Raw genomic sequence first — 14,083 nt, forward strand, 5'->3', positions numbered from 1 at the left:
GGAAAGGAGGAGGTGGAACTGTCAGAAAGGTTCAGGAGCTGTGCTCCTGTGAGCTCCTGCTGAATCCGAGGCCTGCCCACAGCAGACCGCCCGGTGAGGTAGGTGGGGCTGAGAGACCTCTCCCAGAAGCTGCCTCTTCAAGGACAACTCTGTGAGAGCTATGGCTGACCCCAGCCCATTCCAGCAGCTGCAAGTGGAGGAATGGGGAATCAAACCCGGTTCTCCCAGATAAGAGTCCACACACAGTTCCACACACTTAACCACTACACCAAGCTGGCTCTCTGTAGACATGCTGTTTCAGCATTAGGACTCTCGGCTGAGTTCAGACACTTTAAATGGACACTCACCTCCCCCAGGGAGTCTTTCTGGGTGCTACCTAACTGGATTGTTCCCTATTCTCTGGAAACAGCTCACTGAAACTAGTCATCTGCTGTGTGATACCTGCTGCTACATGTCTCTACCCAAGGCCCTGAGAAGCCTCTGGGCTCTGCAGTCAGTTTGTACAAGAGAGACCTGTACGCTTCCCAATCCCCAGGTCCCAGAGGGGGATCCCCTGGTTTTACAGGCTTCCCCCCTCCCCCAGCCAGCTGGCTGGTGGGGGAAGCTCCACCCCCATAGCCATCATGCACCTCCATGAACGATTCCCATAGGGAATGATGGGGAATTGATCTGCGGGTATCAGGGGCTCTGGGGGGGGGGCTGTTTTTTGAGATAAGGGCACCAAATCTTCAGTATAGCATCTAGTGCCTCTCCCCAAATTACCTCCCAAGTTTCAAAAAGATTGGACCAGGGGGTCCAATTTTATGAGTCCCAAAAGAAGGTGCCCCCATCCTTCATTATTTCCTATAGAAGGAAGGAATTTAAAAAGATGTGCAGTCCCTTTAAATGTGATGGCCAGAACTCCCTTGAAGTTCAATTATGCTTGTCACACCCTTGTTCTTGGCTCTGCCCTAATGTCTCCTGGCTCCACCCCCAAAGTCTCCTGGCTCCACCCCCAAAGTCCCCAGATATTTCTTGAATTGAACTTGGCAACCCTAGAGACCTGGCCTCCTTAGGGGCAGGGATTGTAAGTAGATTTTGTGCTCCAGACCCAAGTGCTCTCTGGGGAACATGTGGGGAAAGGTGGAAATCTAAGTAAGAGGTCCCTTTGACTCCATAGTGAACATATGAACATATATGAAGCTGCCTTATACTGAATCAGACCCTTGGTCCATCAAGTCAGTATTGTCTTCTCAGACTGGCAGCGGCTCTCCAGGGTCTCAAGCTGAGGTTTTCCACACCTATTTGCCTGGACCCTTTTTTGGAGATGCCAGGGATTGAACCTGGGACCTTCTGCTTCCCAAGTGAAGTTCCTTGTACAGTTGGAAACCATCGGCTATTGTTTCATCAAGCTACCTTCCGCAGGGCAATGAGACGTGACTTCAAAGTATCTCTGTATCCCAACTTCCTTTCGAGGACTGGTCCTCTGTACAATAAAAACTGCTCCCATTTTCTTTGCCAGACACTGGAAAGAAAAATTCTCCCCCAAGTGAAAAAGGAAAGGGTTAGAGAAATTAGAAGTTACATTCTGCATGACGAAGCTAGTGGCTTATTTTAAAATGCTGCTGGAGACAAATGGCAAACCATATGGGTAACTTGCAGCTGCTGGAATGACCTTGGGTTAACCATAGCTATCACAGGAGTTGTCCTTGAAAGAGCAGCTTCTGGGAGAGCTCTCTCAGCCCCACCTACCTTACAGGTTGTCCATTGTGGGAGGAGAAGATTTAGGAGATTGTAAGCCACTCTGAGTCTCTGATTCAGAGACGAGGGTGGGGTATAAATTTGCAGCCTTCTTCTTCCACTACTAATTCAGGTTTGCATGTAACAGCAGAAAAGAACAAGAATCCAGTAGCACCTTAAAGACTAACACTTGTGGCAGGGTATAAACTTTCTCTGGAAGAAGCTCTTCCCCTGCCACAAGTTTTATTCATCTTTAAGGCGCTACTGGATGCTTACTCTTTTCTACTGCTACAGACAAACTATTATGGCAACCCATCTTATAGGGTTGCCCGCCTCCCGCTTTTACAACTGATCTCTAGCTGGCCAAGCTGTTTTATTTTTTAAAATCATGTTTTAATTTGTAAACTGCCTTGAACAGGTTTTCTGGAGAAATCTTCTAGGCAGAGCTTTTTTTCTTTTTAGCAAGAACTCCTTTGCATATTAGGCCACACATCCCTGATGTAACCAATCCTCCTGGAGCTTACAGTAGGCCCTGTACTCAGGGCCAGCTTGCCCACTAGGCAAATTAGGCAGTTTGGTGAGGAGAGCCGGTTTGGTGTAGTGGTGAAGTGTGTGGACTCTTAAATGGGAGAACCGGGTTTGATTCCCCACTCCTCCACTTGCACCTGCTAGCATGGCCTTGGGTCAGCCATAGCTCTGGCAGAGGTTGTCCTTGAAAGGGCAGCTGCTGTGAGAGCCCTCTCAGCCCCACCCACCTCACAGGGTGTCTGTTGTGGGGGAGGAAGGTAAAGGAGATTGTGAGCCGCTCTGAGACTCTTTGGAGTGGAGGGTGGGATATAAATCCAATATCATCATCTTCTTCTTCTTCTTCAGATGCCTAGGGTGCCAGCAGGTGGGGGGGCTGAATTCGGCCTTCCCCCCTCCCCCTAGGCAAACGCCTACCTTGCCCCCCACCATGCCTCCTCCTCCCTCTCTTCCTCACCCCAGGTCTATTTCAATGTCAGGAAGCGCAATCAGTGCCACTCCGGGCTGTGTAAAAGTGTCCCGTCCCCCGGCCAATCAGCTGATCAGTGGGGAAACCCACGCTGCGAGCGAGCTCAGCACCTGGGCAGGCCAGCGGCAGCACAAACAAACCATGTCCCGAAAGGGCACTGCCACCGCTCCCTCCTTCCCACTTCCTTCCCATCCAGGAAGTGGGAAGGAGCAATGGTGGTGCCCTTTCGGGAAGCGGTTCGTTCATGCTGCCACTGGCCTGCCCGGGTGCTGAATAAGCCCACAGCATGGTTTTCCCTGCCGATCTGCTGATCAGTGAGGGAGGAACCTTTACACAGCCCAGAGCGGTGCTGATCGCCCTTCCTGACATTGAAATAGATCTCACCTGGGGTGATGGAGGGAACAGGATGCGCGGGGGGGGGGGGGGCGTGATGCCACGGGGGGAAGTGCAAGGGGCACTGTGGAGGAAGGCGGCAGGCCACCAGTCTGCCTAGGGCACTATGCACCCTCGGTCCAGTGCTGCCTGTACTAAGAGCCCTGTAAGCTCTTGGAGGATTGGCTACATCAGGGGTGTGTGGCCTAATATGCAAAGGAGTTCCTTCTACAAAAAAGCCCTGCTTCTAGGTTAATAAATATGTTTGCAAAAATCATTTATGGTTAAAGACAGGGCATTTTAAAACACAGGTCTGTCTTGAGCTCAAAGCAGGTTATGCAATTCCTAGAATGTTATTTGAGAACCAAGGATCTGGATACCGGTGGTAACTATTTCTGGAACTGAGAGGTTCCAGACAGAGATCTGCAATTAATGGGCAATTCTTTTCTTGAATGGAAGGGATGTTATGGAGATTTGTGCTGAGATAGGCACTCTCCTCACACACAATAAAAGCAAAAGTCAAAACTTGGGGAAATATTTCAAAGGGTGTGGGGAAGAGGCAGGGCCCTAAGAGAAGGTGGTAGAACAAGTGATTTGAAAACCTGAGGTCATTTCTTAGAAAAAGAGCTCATTAGCACAACTAATTTGCATAACTCACTTGCACCTACCACACACACCCCTGACATCACCAGAAGGTATACTAAATTTTATCAGCTCAGCATTTTCCTTCAAATGCTTCTTGAATTAGAATAGTCATAATAAAACCTTTCTCCCGTCCTCCTTTTAAAATTGCTTTCTCCTATGTGGTCACAGTGCCAGGATGAAGATTTCCATCTATCTGCTTTATATGTTTTGGATATTTTCCCATTTTCTGTGGGAAAAATATTAGAAAGTTTGTCCAATCTTAAGAGTTCAGCAAAATTTTCACAGGGGGTTTGAGCAATGGAGCCCAGGAACAAGTATTTTTTTTGGGGGGGGGGAAGGGTGAGAAAAAAAGAGCCCCATAAAATTTAGAGGTTCTGGAGCGCCGCTTCTGTGAGCTCCTTCCAAAATAAGGCCTGACATCACCAATGAGGAACGGATGGTTTCTGAGTTCAGAAAAAGGCGACAAGATGGAACAAATGTTTCACATTCCAAATGAAAAGGAGTTTTTTTTAAATCAAACAAAAACTAGGAAATTTTTAAATGTTCAAGACTCTAAAACAAAACAAAAAACAGCTGAGACTTTGGAAACAGGTTTCTGTAGAGACCAAAGTGTGTGGGAAGAACAAAATTGGAGCAGCATACGTACACACACACACACACACACACACAGATGATAAAATAGCTAGGAGCAGATAATTTGAAAATTCAGGAGGGGAAGCTCTTGCTTTCTTACTTTTAAATTCCATCAACCCGAAAGCAACGTGGGAAGGTCCTTATGTTATTCAGGAAAGACTGGATGAGTCTACTTTGCTAGTAAGATCAAAAAGTCGTCTAGGAAACCAAAAGTGGTAGATCTGAACATTATAAGACAGTATGATGAAAGACGGCATTTGGTAACTGAATGGGTGGAGTATGAAAGGATGATGTCTGAACTCCCAGATATGCTTCTAAATTATAAATGGGGGGGAAATGGTTTGGAACAGCACGAGTCTTCCTTTTGAAGAAAAAGAGCTTGCGGGTGGTTGAAGGGTTTCCAGAAATTTGCACTCATAACGCAAGCAGGACTGATGTCGCAGCCCTGTGTTTAAACAGTGGAATTAATTAGCCTGTGTGGTTACAAAGGCTGTTGTTCTATAGAGCTTCGAAAAGAAAATATACGACCGAATGCCTCCGCCTAGGGTGGATACACATTAATAGTATTAGTCGGGTCCGCTAAGATTTTCACCACTGCAGACTTGTTTAAATGGCGCAGAGTGGTAAAGCTGCAGTACTGCAGTCTGAACTCCCTGCTCACGACCTGAGTTCGATCCCAGCAGAAGCTGGATTCAGGTAGCCAGCTCGAGGTTGACTCAGCCTTCCATCCTTCCGAAGTTGGTCAAACGAGTACTCAGCTTTCTGGAGGCGGTGGGGAGTGCAGATGATTGGGGAAGGCCATGGCAAACCACCTCATTAAAAAGTCTGCCGTGAAAACATTGCGAAAGCAACGTCACCCCAGAGTCGGAAATGACTGGTGCGTGCACAGGGGACTACCTTTACCTTTTTTAGACTTGTTTAAAGGGTTTTAGCAAATGGAGCTGCAGGCAGTTATCAGAACCATTTTTGCTACCAGTGTTCCCTCTAAGCTGAGTTAGTGTGAGCTGGCTAGGTTCCCAGCCTTCAAACGGGGGTGGGTTCCCCCCTCCTCCCAATTTCAGGGCCTCCAACCCACTGCCACAGAACTGGCTTGTGGGGAAGTCCCACCCCCAAAGAGTAATGGTACACTGTGATGTGCCTGGCACGACTGACATCACCCAGAAGTGACATCATGCCAGGCACGTTCTGGGGGAGACGCTCTAGCATTTGGGGGGAAAACTCTATTGTGATTATACTCATAGAGCTTTCCATAGGTTTTCATAATCATAGATTTTTCAAATCATAAGAGCTTCCCCCATAACATCACTTCCGGGTGACATCATCACACACATGAAAATTCCCCTGAGGGAGTCAGGTAAGACCCAGAAACTCCAGAGCTAAAAGGTAAAGGTAGTCCCCTGTTCAAGCACCAGTCGTTTCCGACTCTGGGGTGACTTTGCATCACAACATTTTCACAGCGGTCTTTTTACAGGGTGGTTTGCCATTGCCTTCCCCAGTCATCTACGCTTTCTCCCCGGCAAGCTGGCTACTCACTTTTCCGACCTCAGAAGGATGGAAGGCTGAGTCAAACTCCAGCTGGCTACCTGAACCCAGCTTCCCCTGGGATCGAACTCAGGCCGTGAGTTTGACTGCAGTACCACAGCTTTACCGCTCTGCGCCACGGGGCTGCTAACCCTAGAGCTAGCTCACAGTTTTTTAGCCTCCATCTCACACATTTTTTCTTAGCTCAGGAAAGATGGCCTCAGAGCAAATCAATTTATACAGTAGTCAAATCGCTCGCTCGCAACTTTTAACACCAATCGCTCACGAAGTAGACTTTTCGCTCACAAGACTCCACAGTTTAGAGAGAGCATTGTTTGCCACTATTCCTCCTTCTACCTTTCAGTCTTAAGAGATTATCCAGCATTCTTTAGTAGGTGAGTCAATAATTGCAAAGCAGGTTTAACCAAATCTAAGAAACGTCGAACTGGAATATCTGAAGTGAAACACATGGGATTTTGTGTAGGAAGGTAGCACTGAAATCCTTTGATGGAAAAGTCAAAGCCATACAGAAGTTGGAACCTCCCTCAACTTAAAAAAAGAATTAAAGCTTGTGGTGGGCGGGGGGGGGGGAGGGGGGAGTTGAGTTTTTGTTCCTCACTTCAGGGACCATAACTGAGTTCACCAAAAGGGGAAAAAAAGTCTAAACATTAAATGGACACGGGAGTGACAAGGTGACATTGGAACATCTGAAGAAAAGAGTTTTACTTTCCCTGTGCAGAGAGAAAGTACCTGATTAGCAGAAATAGATTTAGGTGGCCACAGATGCGTCCAGTGTCAGTTAGGAGCAGCAGTACTGCAAGACTGTGAAGGAATGAAACACCCTGTGGGTTAGTTTAGCGCAATATCCTTCCCAAGAGAAATAACAGACAACCTTTTAAATAATGCCTAGCTAATATGTTGGCCCCCGTTCCAATTCTGTTGAGTCTGTGGGCACATTTAGAATTTTATAACAGGGAATGGGCACTACCACAAAACGGTGCCAAGGAGGCTGAGGAGGGCTGCCAAGTCCAATTCAAGAAATACCTGGGGACTTTGGGGGTGGAGCCAGAAGACTTTGGGGGTGGAGTCGGGAGACATTGCGGGTAGAGCCAGGAGCAAGGTTGGGACAAGCATAATTGAACTCCAAAGGGAGTTCTGGCCATCACATTTAAAGGGACCGCACAGCTTTTAAATGCCTTCCCTCCACTGGAAATAATGAAGGATGGGGGTACCTTCTTTTGGGACTCATAGAATTGGACCCCCTGGTACAATCTTTTTGAAATTTGGCGAGTTTTTGAGGAGAGCCATTGGATGCTGGACTGCAAATTTGGTGCCACTACCTCAAAAAACAGCCCCCCCCCCGCCGAGCCCAGACACCCACACCTTTCCTGGAGCACAACGATTTAGCGATGGTAATCCATGCTACGGTCACCTCAAGAATAGATCACTGTAATGCTCTCTACATGGGGCTACCCTTGACGCTAACCCGGAGACTGCAGCTAGTGCAGAATGCTGCGGCACGACTGTTAATGAGGCTGCTGCGATGGGAGCACATTCAGCCAGTGCTGAAAGAGCTGCACTGGCTGCCTGTTGTGTTCCGAGTTTGCTTCAAGGTGTTGGTATTGACCTTTAAAGCCCTTTATGGTCAGGGACCTGCCTATCTACGGGACCGCCTTTCTCCATATATTCCCCAGAGAGCACTGCATTCAGGGGCAAAAAACTTACTGTCCGCCCCCGGACCAAAAGAAGCCAGGTTATGTGTGACAAGATCTAGGGCTTTTTTGGTGGCAGCACCAGAACTTTGGAACACTCTTCCGGAAGCCATCAGGGCCCTGCGGGATCTGTCTGCGTTCCGCAGGGCCTGTAAGACCGAATTGTTTAAGCAGGCTTTCGATGTTTAACTGAAAGAGGGCTGCCATCAGACATCACGTAGAATGCTGGGGATCGCTGTTCGAAAATTCAAAGCCGCCTATATTGTACTGATGCAGCACCACAGAATGATTTTTAAAAATTGAAATATGTAAATTATGGTTTTATATGTTTTATTGGTTTAATTGTATTGACATGTTGTTGTGAGCCGCCCTGAGTCCGCTTGCGGAGAGGGCGGGATGTAAGTCGAACGTAATAAATAAAATAAACGATCAATTCTCAATTATACCCTATGGGAATTGGTCTCCATAGGGAATAATGGAGTGCCCGGCAGACATTTCCCTCCCCGCCCCCACTTTCTGATGACCCTGAAGCGGGAAGAGGGCCTCCAAACTGGGGAATCCCCTGCCCCCACCTGGGGACTGGCAACCCTATGGCTGAGGCCTATCAGAAAATGGCTGCCATAGAGTACTAGGGCTAATCACAAAACTCTGGGAATCGGCAAGCCAACAAATGAGTTTTTTCTGAGTCATCTGCTCCGATAAAGCAGGGAAAAGGCAGGATTGGCTCTTTGTTTGCGGAAAGATGTGCTCTGGGGAAGAAGTAAATGGGCGCCAGGCAATCAAAACTGGGTAAATGGGTGCCATCCCACACTGAGGATTCCTGTATTATATGAAAGGAAAGATCCCCTGTGCAAGCACCAGTCGTTTCTGACTCTGGGGTGACGTTGCTTTAGGCTTCCCAATCCCCAGGTCCCAGAGGGGGATCCCCTGGTTTTACAGGCTTCCCCCCTCCTCCAGCCAGCTGGCCGGCGGGGGAAGCTCCACCCCCATAGCCATCATGCACCTCCATGAACAATTCCCATAGGGAATGATGGGGAATTGATCTGCAGGTAGAGGGGGCTCTGGGGGGGCTGTTTTTTGAGATAGGGGCACCAAATCTTCAGTATAGCATCTAGTGCCTCTCCCCAAAATACCTCCCAAGTTTCAAAAAGATTGGACCAGGGGGTCCAATTTTATGAGCCCCAAAAGAAGGTGCCCCTATCCTTCATTATTTCCTATAGAAGGAAGGCATTTAAAAAGATGTGCAGCTAGGGTTGCCAAGACCAATTTAAGAAATATCTGGGGACTTTGGGGGTGGAGCCAGGAGACTTTGGGGGCGGAGCCAGGAGACATTGGGGGCGGAGCCAAGAGCAAGGCTGTGACAAGCATAATTGAACTCCAAGGGAGTTCTGGCCATCACATTTAAAGGGACTGCACAAATTTTTAAATGACTTCCTTCCATAGGAAATAATGAAGGATAGGGGCACCTTCTTTTGGGGCTCATAGAATTGGACCCCCTGGTCCAATCTTTTTGAAACTTGGGAGGTATTTTGGGGAGAGGCACTAGATGCTATTCTGAAAATTTGGTGCCTCTATCTCAAAAAACAGGGCCCCCCAGAGCCCCTGATACCCATGGATCAATTCCCCATCATTCCCTGTGGGAATCGTTCATGGAGGTGCATGATGGCTCTGGGGGCGGGGCTTCCCCCGCCGGCCAGCTGGCTGGGGGAAGGGGGAAGCCTGTAAAGCCAGGGGATCCCCCTCTGGGACCTGGGGACTGGGAAGCCTAGGTGCAGCCCCTTTAAATGTGATGGCCAGAACTCCCTTGAAGTTCAATTATGCTTGTCACACCCTTGCCCTTGGCTCTGCCCCAATGTCTCCCGGCTCCACCCCCAAAGTCTCCCAGCTCCACCCCCAAAGTCCCCAGATATTTCTTGAATTGGACTTGGCAACCCAACGGTTGCTTTCACGTTTTCACGGCAGAATTTTTACGGGGTGGTTTGCCGTTGCCTTCCCCAGTCTTTTACACTTTCCTCCCAGCAAGCTGGGTACTCATTTGACCGACCTCGGAAGGACCTGGAGCCGGCTACCTGAAAACCCGGCTTTCACCAGGGATTGAACTCAGGTCGTGAGCAGAGCTTAGGACTGCAGTACTGCAGATTTAACACTCTGCGCCACGGGGCCCTTGGCTAAATTTGCGAAATTGAAACCTTATATTTGAGGTTGGGAATGCACAGTAATAATTACTATGCCTTAAAATGGCTACAGGCTAATTATAATACCAAATTACAACATTAATTCCTAATTCCGTAAGAAGCAGTTTAAATACCTTGTTCTAGCTGTTTCTGGAACTCAGTCTCTGTCTCCTCATACCTAGTACAAAGCGAGAGACCCAGGTATAATTGAAGAGTGCTCTATCTTTAAGGGGAAAAAGAAAATGTACAGAAATACAGCAGGCCTCATTCTCCTCATAGTGTCAGGTACAAGTCCCTGACAAGGCTCCATTTCATGGTTTTCAGTTTTCTGACTGACATTTTTATGGCTGATGTTATTACCCTGGTGTCATGATCCTTGCTTATTAACAAGTTCATGTTAAATGTAACCCGTTTTAGATGCCATATGATACTAACCGTAGTAAGCTTGTTTCCAACTAGTAACACTCACCAGGTCTCTTGCTGGAAAGTTTAGCAGTCGGTGCGATGCGGGATGCAGACTCACAGGTGGAAGGTGGCGGCGGGGAGACACCTCTAATCTCGTCTCCCTGGGCAACAGTGGCAGGCGCCAACTGAAGAGCAGACTTGGCCTTGACTACTGAGGCCTGAGAAAGAACCGTATTTTATTCTTTAAAAGAATTTTGGCAGGTGTGGGAAAGTGAAAAGCCGTTGCCCCCTTTTCTATAATAGTTGTTAACTTTCAATCGTACCTCAGTCCGACAAGACCTGGCCTAGTAAACACTTGCCGTGCAATGTTTGCTTTAAGTTTAAGGACAGATCTGCACTATCACCTCAGCACTCACAGGAGCGGTTGGCTATCATGCTCAGAAGAATTGACCAGTGGAAAAAAACTTGAGGGATAGGGAAAAGGGCAGAAAATGTGTTGGAGGTACCAGATGCGATGCCCCAATGCCTCAGCCTCCAGAACCAAGCAACCAAACAGTTGCGGGCAGCTAGGCAGACACTACTCATCTTCCTGTTTACCCTATTCTCACTACTGACTCCCTTCAAAGTGTAGATCTCTTTAGGGAAAAGCAACTTCTTTCCACCTCCTTCCCCCCTCTCTCTCTCTCTTCCAGGCACACAAGATGGAGATGCCGGATGCCTCTTTGCTAGGGTTGCCAATCCCCAGGTGGGGGCAGGGGATCCTCCGGTTTGGAAGCCCCCCCCCCGCCGCTTCAGGGTCATCAGAAAGCAGGAGGGGTGCGAGGGAAATGTCTGCTGGACGTTCCATTATTCCCTACAAAGACCAATTCCCATAGCGTATAATGGAAGATTGATCCATAGGTATCTGGGGCTTTGGGAAGGCTGTTTTTTCAGATAGAGGCACCAAATCTTCAGCATAGCATCCAGTTCCTCTACCCAAAATACCCGCCTAGTTTCAAAAGGATTGGACCAAGGGGTCCAACTCTATTAGCCCCCAAAGAAGGTGCCCCTATCCTTCATTATTTCCAGTGGAGGGAAGGCATTTAAAAGGTGTGCAGTCCCTTCAAATGGGATGGCCAGAACTCCCTTTGGAGTTCAGTTCTGCTTGTCACAACCTAGCTCCTGGCTCCACCCCAAAGTCTCCTGATTCCGCCCTCAAAGTCCCCAGATATTTCTTGAATTGGACTTGGCAACCCTACTCCTTACATCCACAACCATACCCTAGTTCAGGGGCGTAAAATGTCCAGCACGTGTTCACAACCATCCCACCCACAGGCTTTAATCAGGCCCGTGAGGCTCTTTTTCTCTCCCCTTCCCCTTAAAGGTCCTCACCCTTTGAAGCTCCAAAGCTGCTCAAGTTCCCTGCTCTTTTTGCTTCATTTTTGCCGGCTGCAGCAGAAAGCAAAGCTGCAAAGAAAATGCAGAGTGGGTTTTCCATTAAGATCTCTGTGCCCAGATAGACAGGGCCCAGCGACCTTAATGGAAAATCCATTCCACGTTTCCTTTGCAACTTTATCTGTGCTGCAGTGGGTTTCAATGAAGTGGAGATCAGTTTCGCTTTTCAGCACTCCTATAGCTAGCTGAAGCTCATGCTTCCTGGAGTTGTGTCCTTGCAAATAAAGGGCTGACTCTTTGAGCCAGCTTTTTTTCCTGCTGAATGGACCTGAGAACTGGTGCCTAGTGAGTACTCTAACTTGGGAACCCACAGCCAAAGGGGGGGGGGGATATTACACAGGAGAGCCGCTGCCAATCTGAGTAGACCCCGGGGGTGGGGGAGAAGCTTGCAATGCCCAGCCATTTCATGTTTTCCCAGGTTCAGAGCATTTTATATTTTTAGTTTCTGCTGTGATCCTTGTGCTTTTTCTTGATGTCTTCTTTTAAAAATTGCATTGCCAAATCTCACTATTCCCCTACCTTTCCATTTGAAACAAAATATTGCAAGAGTTTTAAGCGTGTTTGTATTTTAAGTTAAAAATTAACATCTTTGTGTTTGTCTGTGACCTTTATAAAGTTTACGTCTCTGCTACCTCACATTACATTTTATGACACACCCATTTGTGCCTGATCCAGCCCTCCTAACAAAGGAGTTCGATACCCTTGCCCTAGTTAACACAGGAGCTGTCTCTAACTCTCTATCTTGTACTATCAAGCACATATTTCTAGAATAAAGTAGTTCTTGTTTTGTTTCAGCCTGAAACGTGGCTCTGTGTAACTTTGTGGTCTTGCAAGCGCATGGTAGGTCTGAGACAAGCACCACTGCACTAAAGCCAAGTGCACTCTGTTCACTGAAAAAAGATCTGGATCACGAAAACCAGTACCCCTTCCTATATAAAGTGCATCCATCCCGCCTAATCCTCTTTCCATGTTGTCTACCGACTCCATTTTTTTGCCATCAAGTCACAGCAACCCTGCAGGGTTCTCAAGATAAAACAAGAGGCGTCCAGAGGTGGTTTGCCGTTGCCTGCCTCTGGGCAGTGACTAGGGCTTCCAAGCTCCCAGTCCGGGCAGGGATTCCCCCACCCAGGAGGTTCCCAACCCGCCGGCCCACATTGGGTTGGCGGGCGGAACCCACCCCCCCAAATGTTGCTGGCACGATGACATCACCCGGAAGTGATGTCACTGTGCCGGCGACGTCCCCCATGCGGCTGCTGTATGCGTTTCTGGGGAAACTCTATGGTTTTCCCAGATGCTCTAGCCATTTGGGAGGGGAAACTCTATGGCACAACTCTATGGTATCTGGGGCTCTAGGGAGGCTGTTTTTTGAGACAGAGTTGCCAGATTTTCAGTGTGGCATTCAGTGCTTCTCAAAACAGCTCCCAAGTCTCAGAAAGATTGGACGAAGGGGTCCAATTCTATGAGTCCTCAAAGCAGGTGCCCCTATCCATTATTTCCAAATGGAGGGAATGCATTAAAAAAAAGGAGTGTGGTTCGTTACATGTAGCCACCCCGTGGTGCAGAGTGGTAAAGCAGCAGTACTGCAGTACTGTGATCTGAACTCTGCTCACGACCTGAGTTCTATCCCAGAAAAAGCTGGTTCAGGCAGCCGGCTTGAGGTTGACTCAGCCTTCCATCCTTATAATAATAATAATAATAATAATAATAAATTTTATTTATATCCCGCCCTCCCCGCCTAGGCAGGCTCAGGGCGGCTAACAACAGTTCAATCAAATGAGTACCCAGCTTGCTGGGGGGAAAGTGAAAAAGACTGGGGAAGGCAATGGCAAACCACCCCGTAAAAAGTCTGCCGTGAAAACGTTGTGAAAGCAACGTCACCCCAGAGTCGGAAATGACTGGTGCTTGCACAGGGGACCTTTCCTTTTCCTTCCCTTTACATGGGATGGCCAGAACTCCTTTCGGAGATCGATTGTGCATGTCCTAACCTTGCTCCTGGCTCCACCCCCAAAGTCCCCAGATGTTTCTCGAGTCCGGCCTGGCAACCCTAGGCCTAAACGGGTCTACTCAGAACTCTGCTCCATAGGACTTACTCCCGGGAAAGTGGCTTTGGGATTACACTACAACTATCTGAGATTTCTCAATTTTCTACTCTGCTTGGCCCTCTGAGACTGGCACACTTCATAACATTTTACAAATAAAAGGCTTTCCATCTCCAAACCGTGCAAAGCATTCGCTTAACACCCCCCACCACCACCACCCACGACAATCCCGATCTCATTTATCTACATCAAAACGACAGGAGAGATGGAGGCTGCTCCCTCTTTCACTGAAAAGCACAGGCGGAGGGAATGCATCGCCTGAGGCCACATCGCGATTCAGAAGCCTTTGTGCCCAAGACTAACACTCCCTCTGCTGGATCGGATTGGCGTAGTGGTTAAGTGTGCAGACTCTTATCCGGGAGAACCGGGTTTGAT

Source organism: Heteronotia binoei, chromosome 19 (assembly GCF_032191835.1).
Source record: "Heteronotia binoei isolate CCM8104 ecotype False Entrance Well chromosome 19, APGP_CSIRO_Hbin_v1, whole genome shotgun sequence".
In the NCBI taxonomy this organism is placed as follows: domain Eukaryota; kingdom Metazoa; phylum Chordata; class Lepidosauria; order Squamata; family Gekkonidae; genus Heteronotia; species Heteronotia binoei.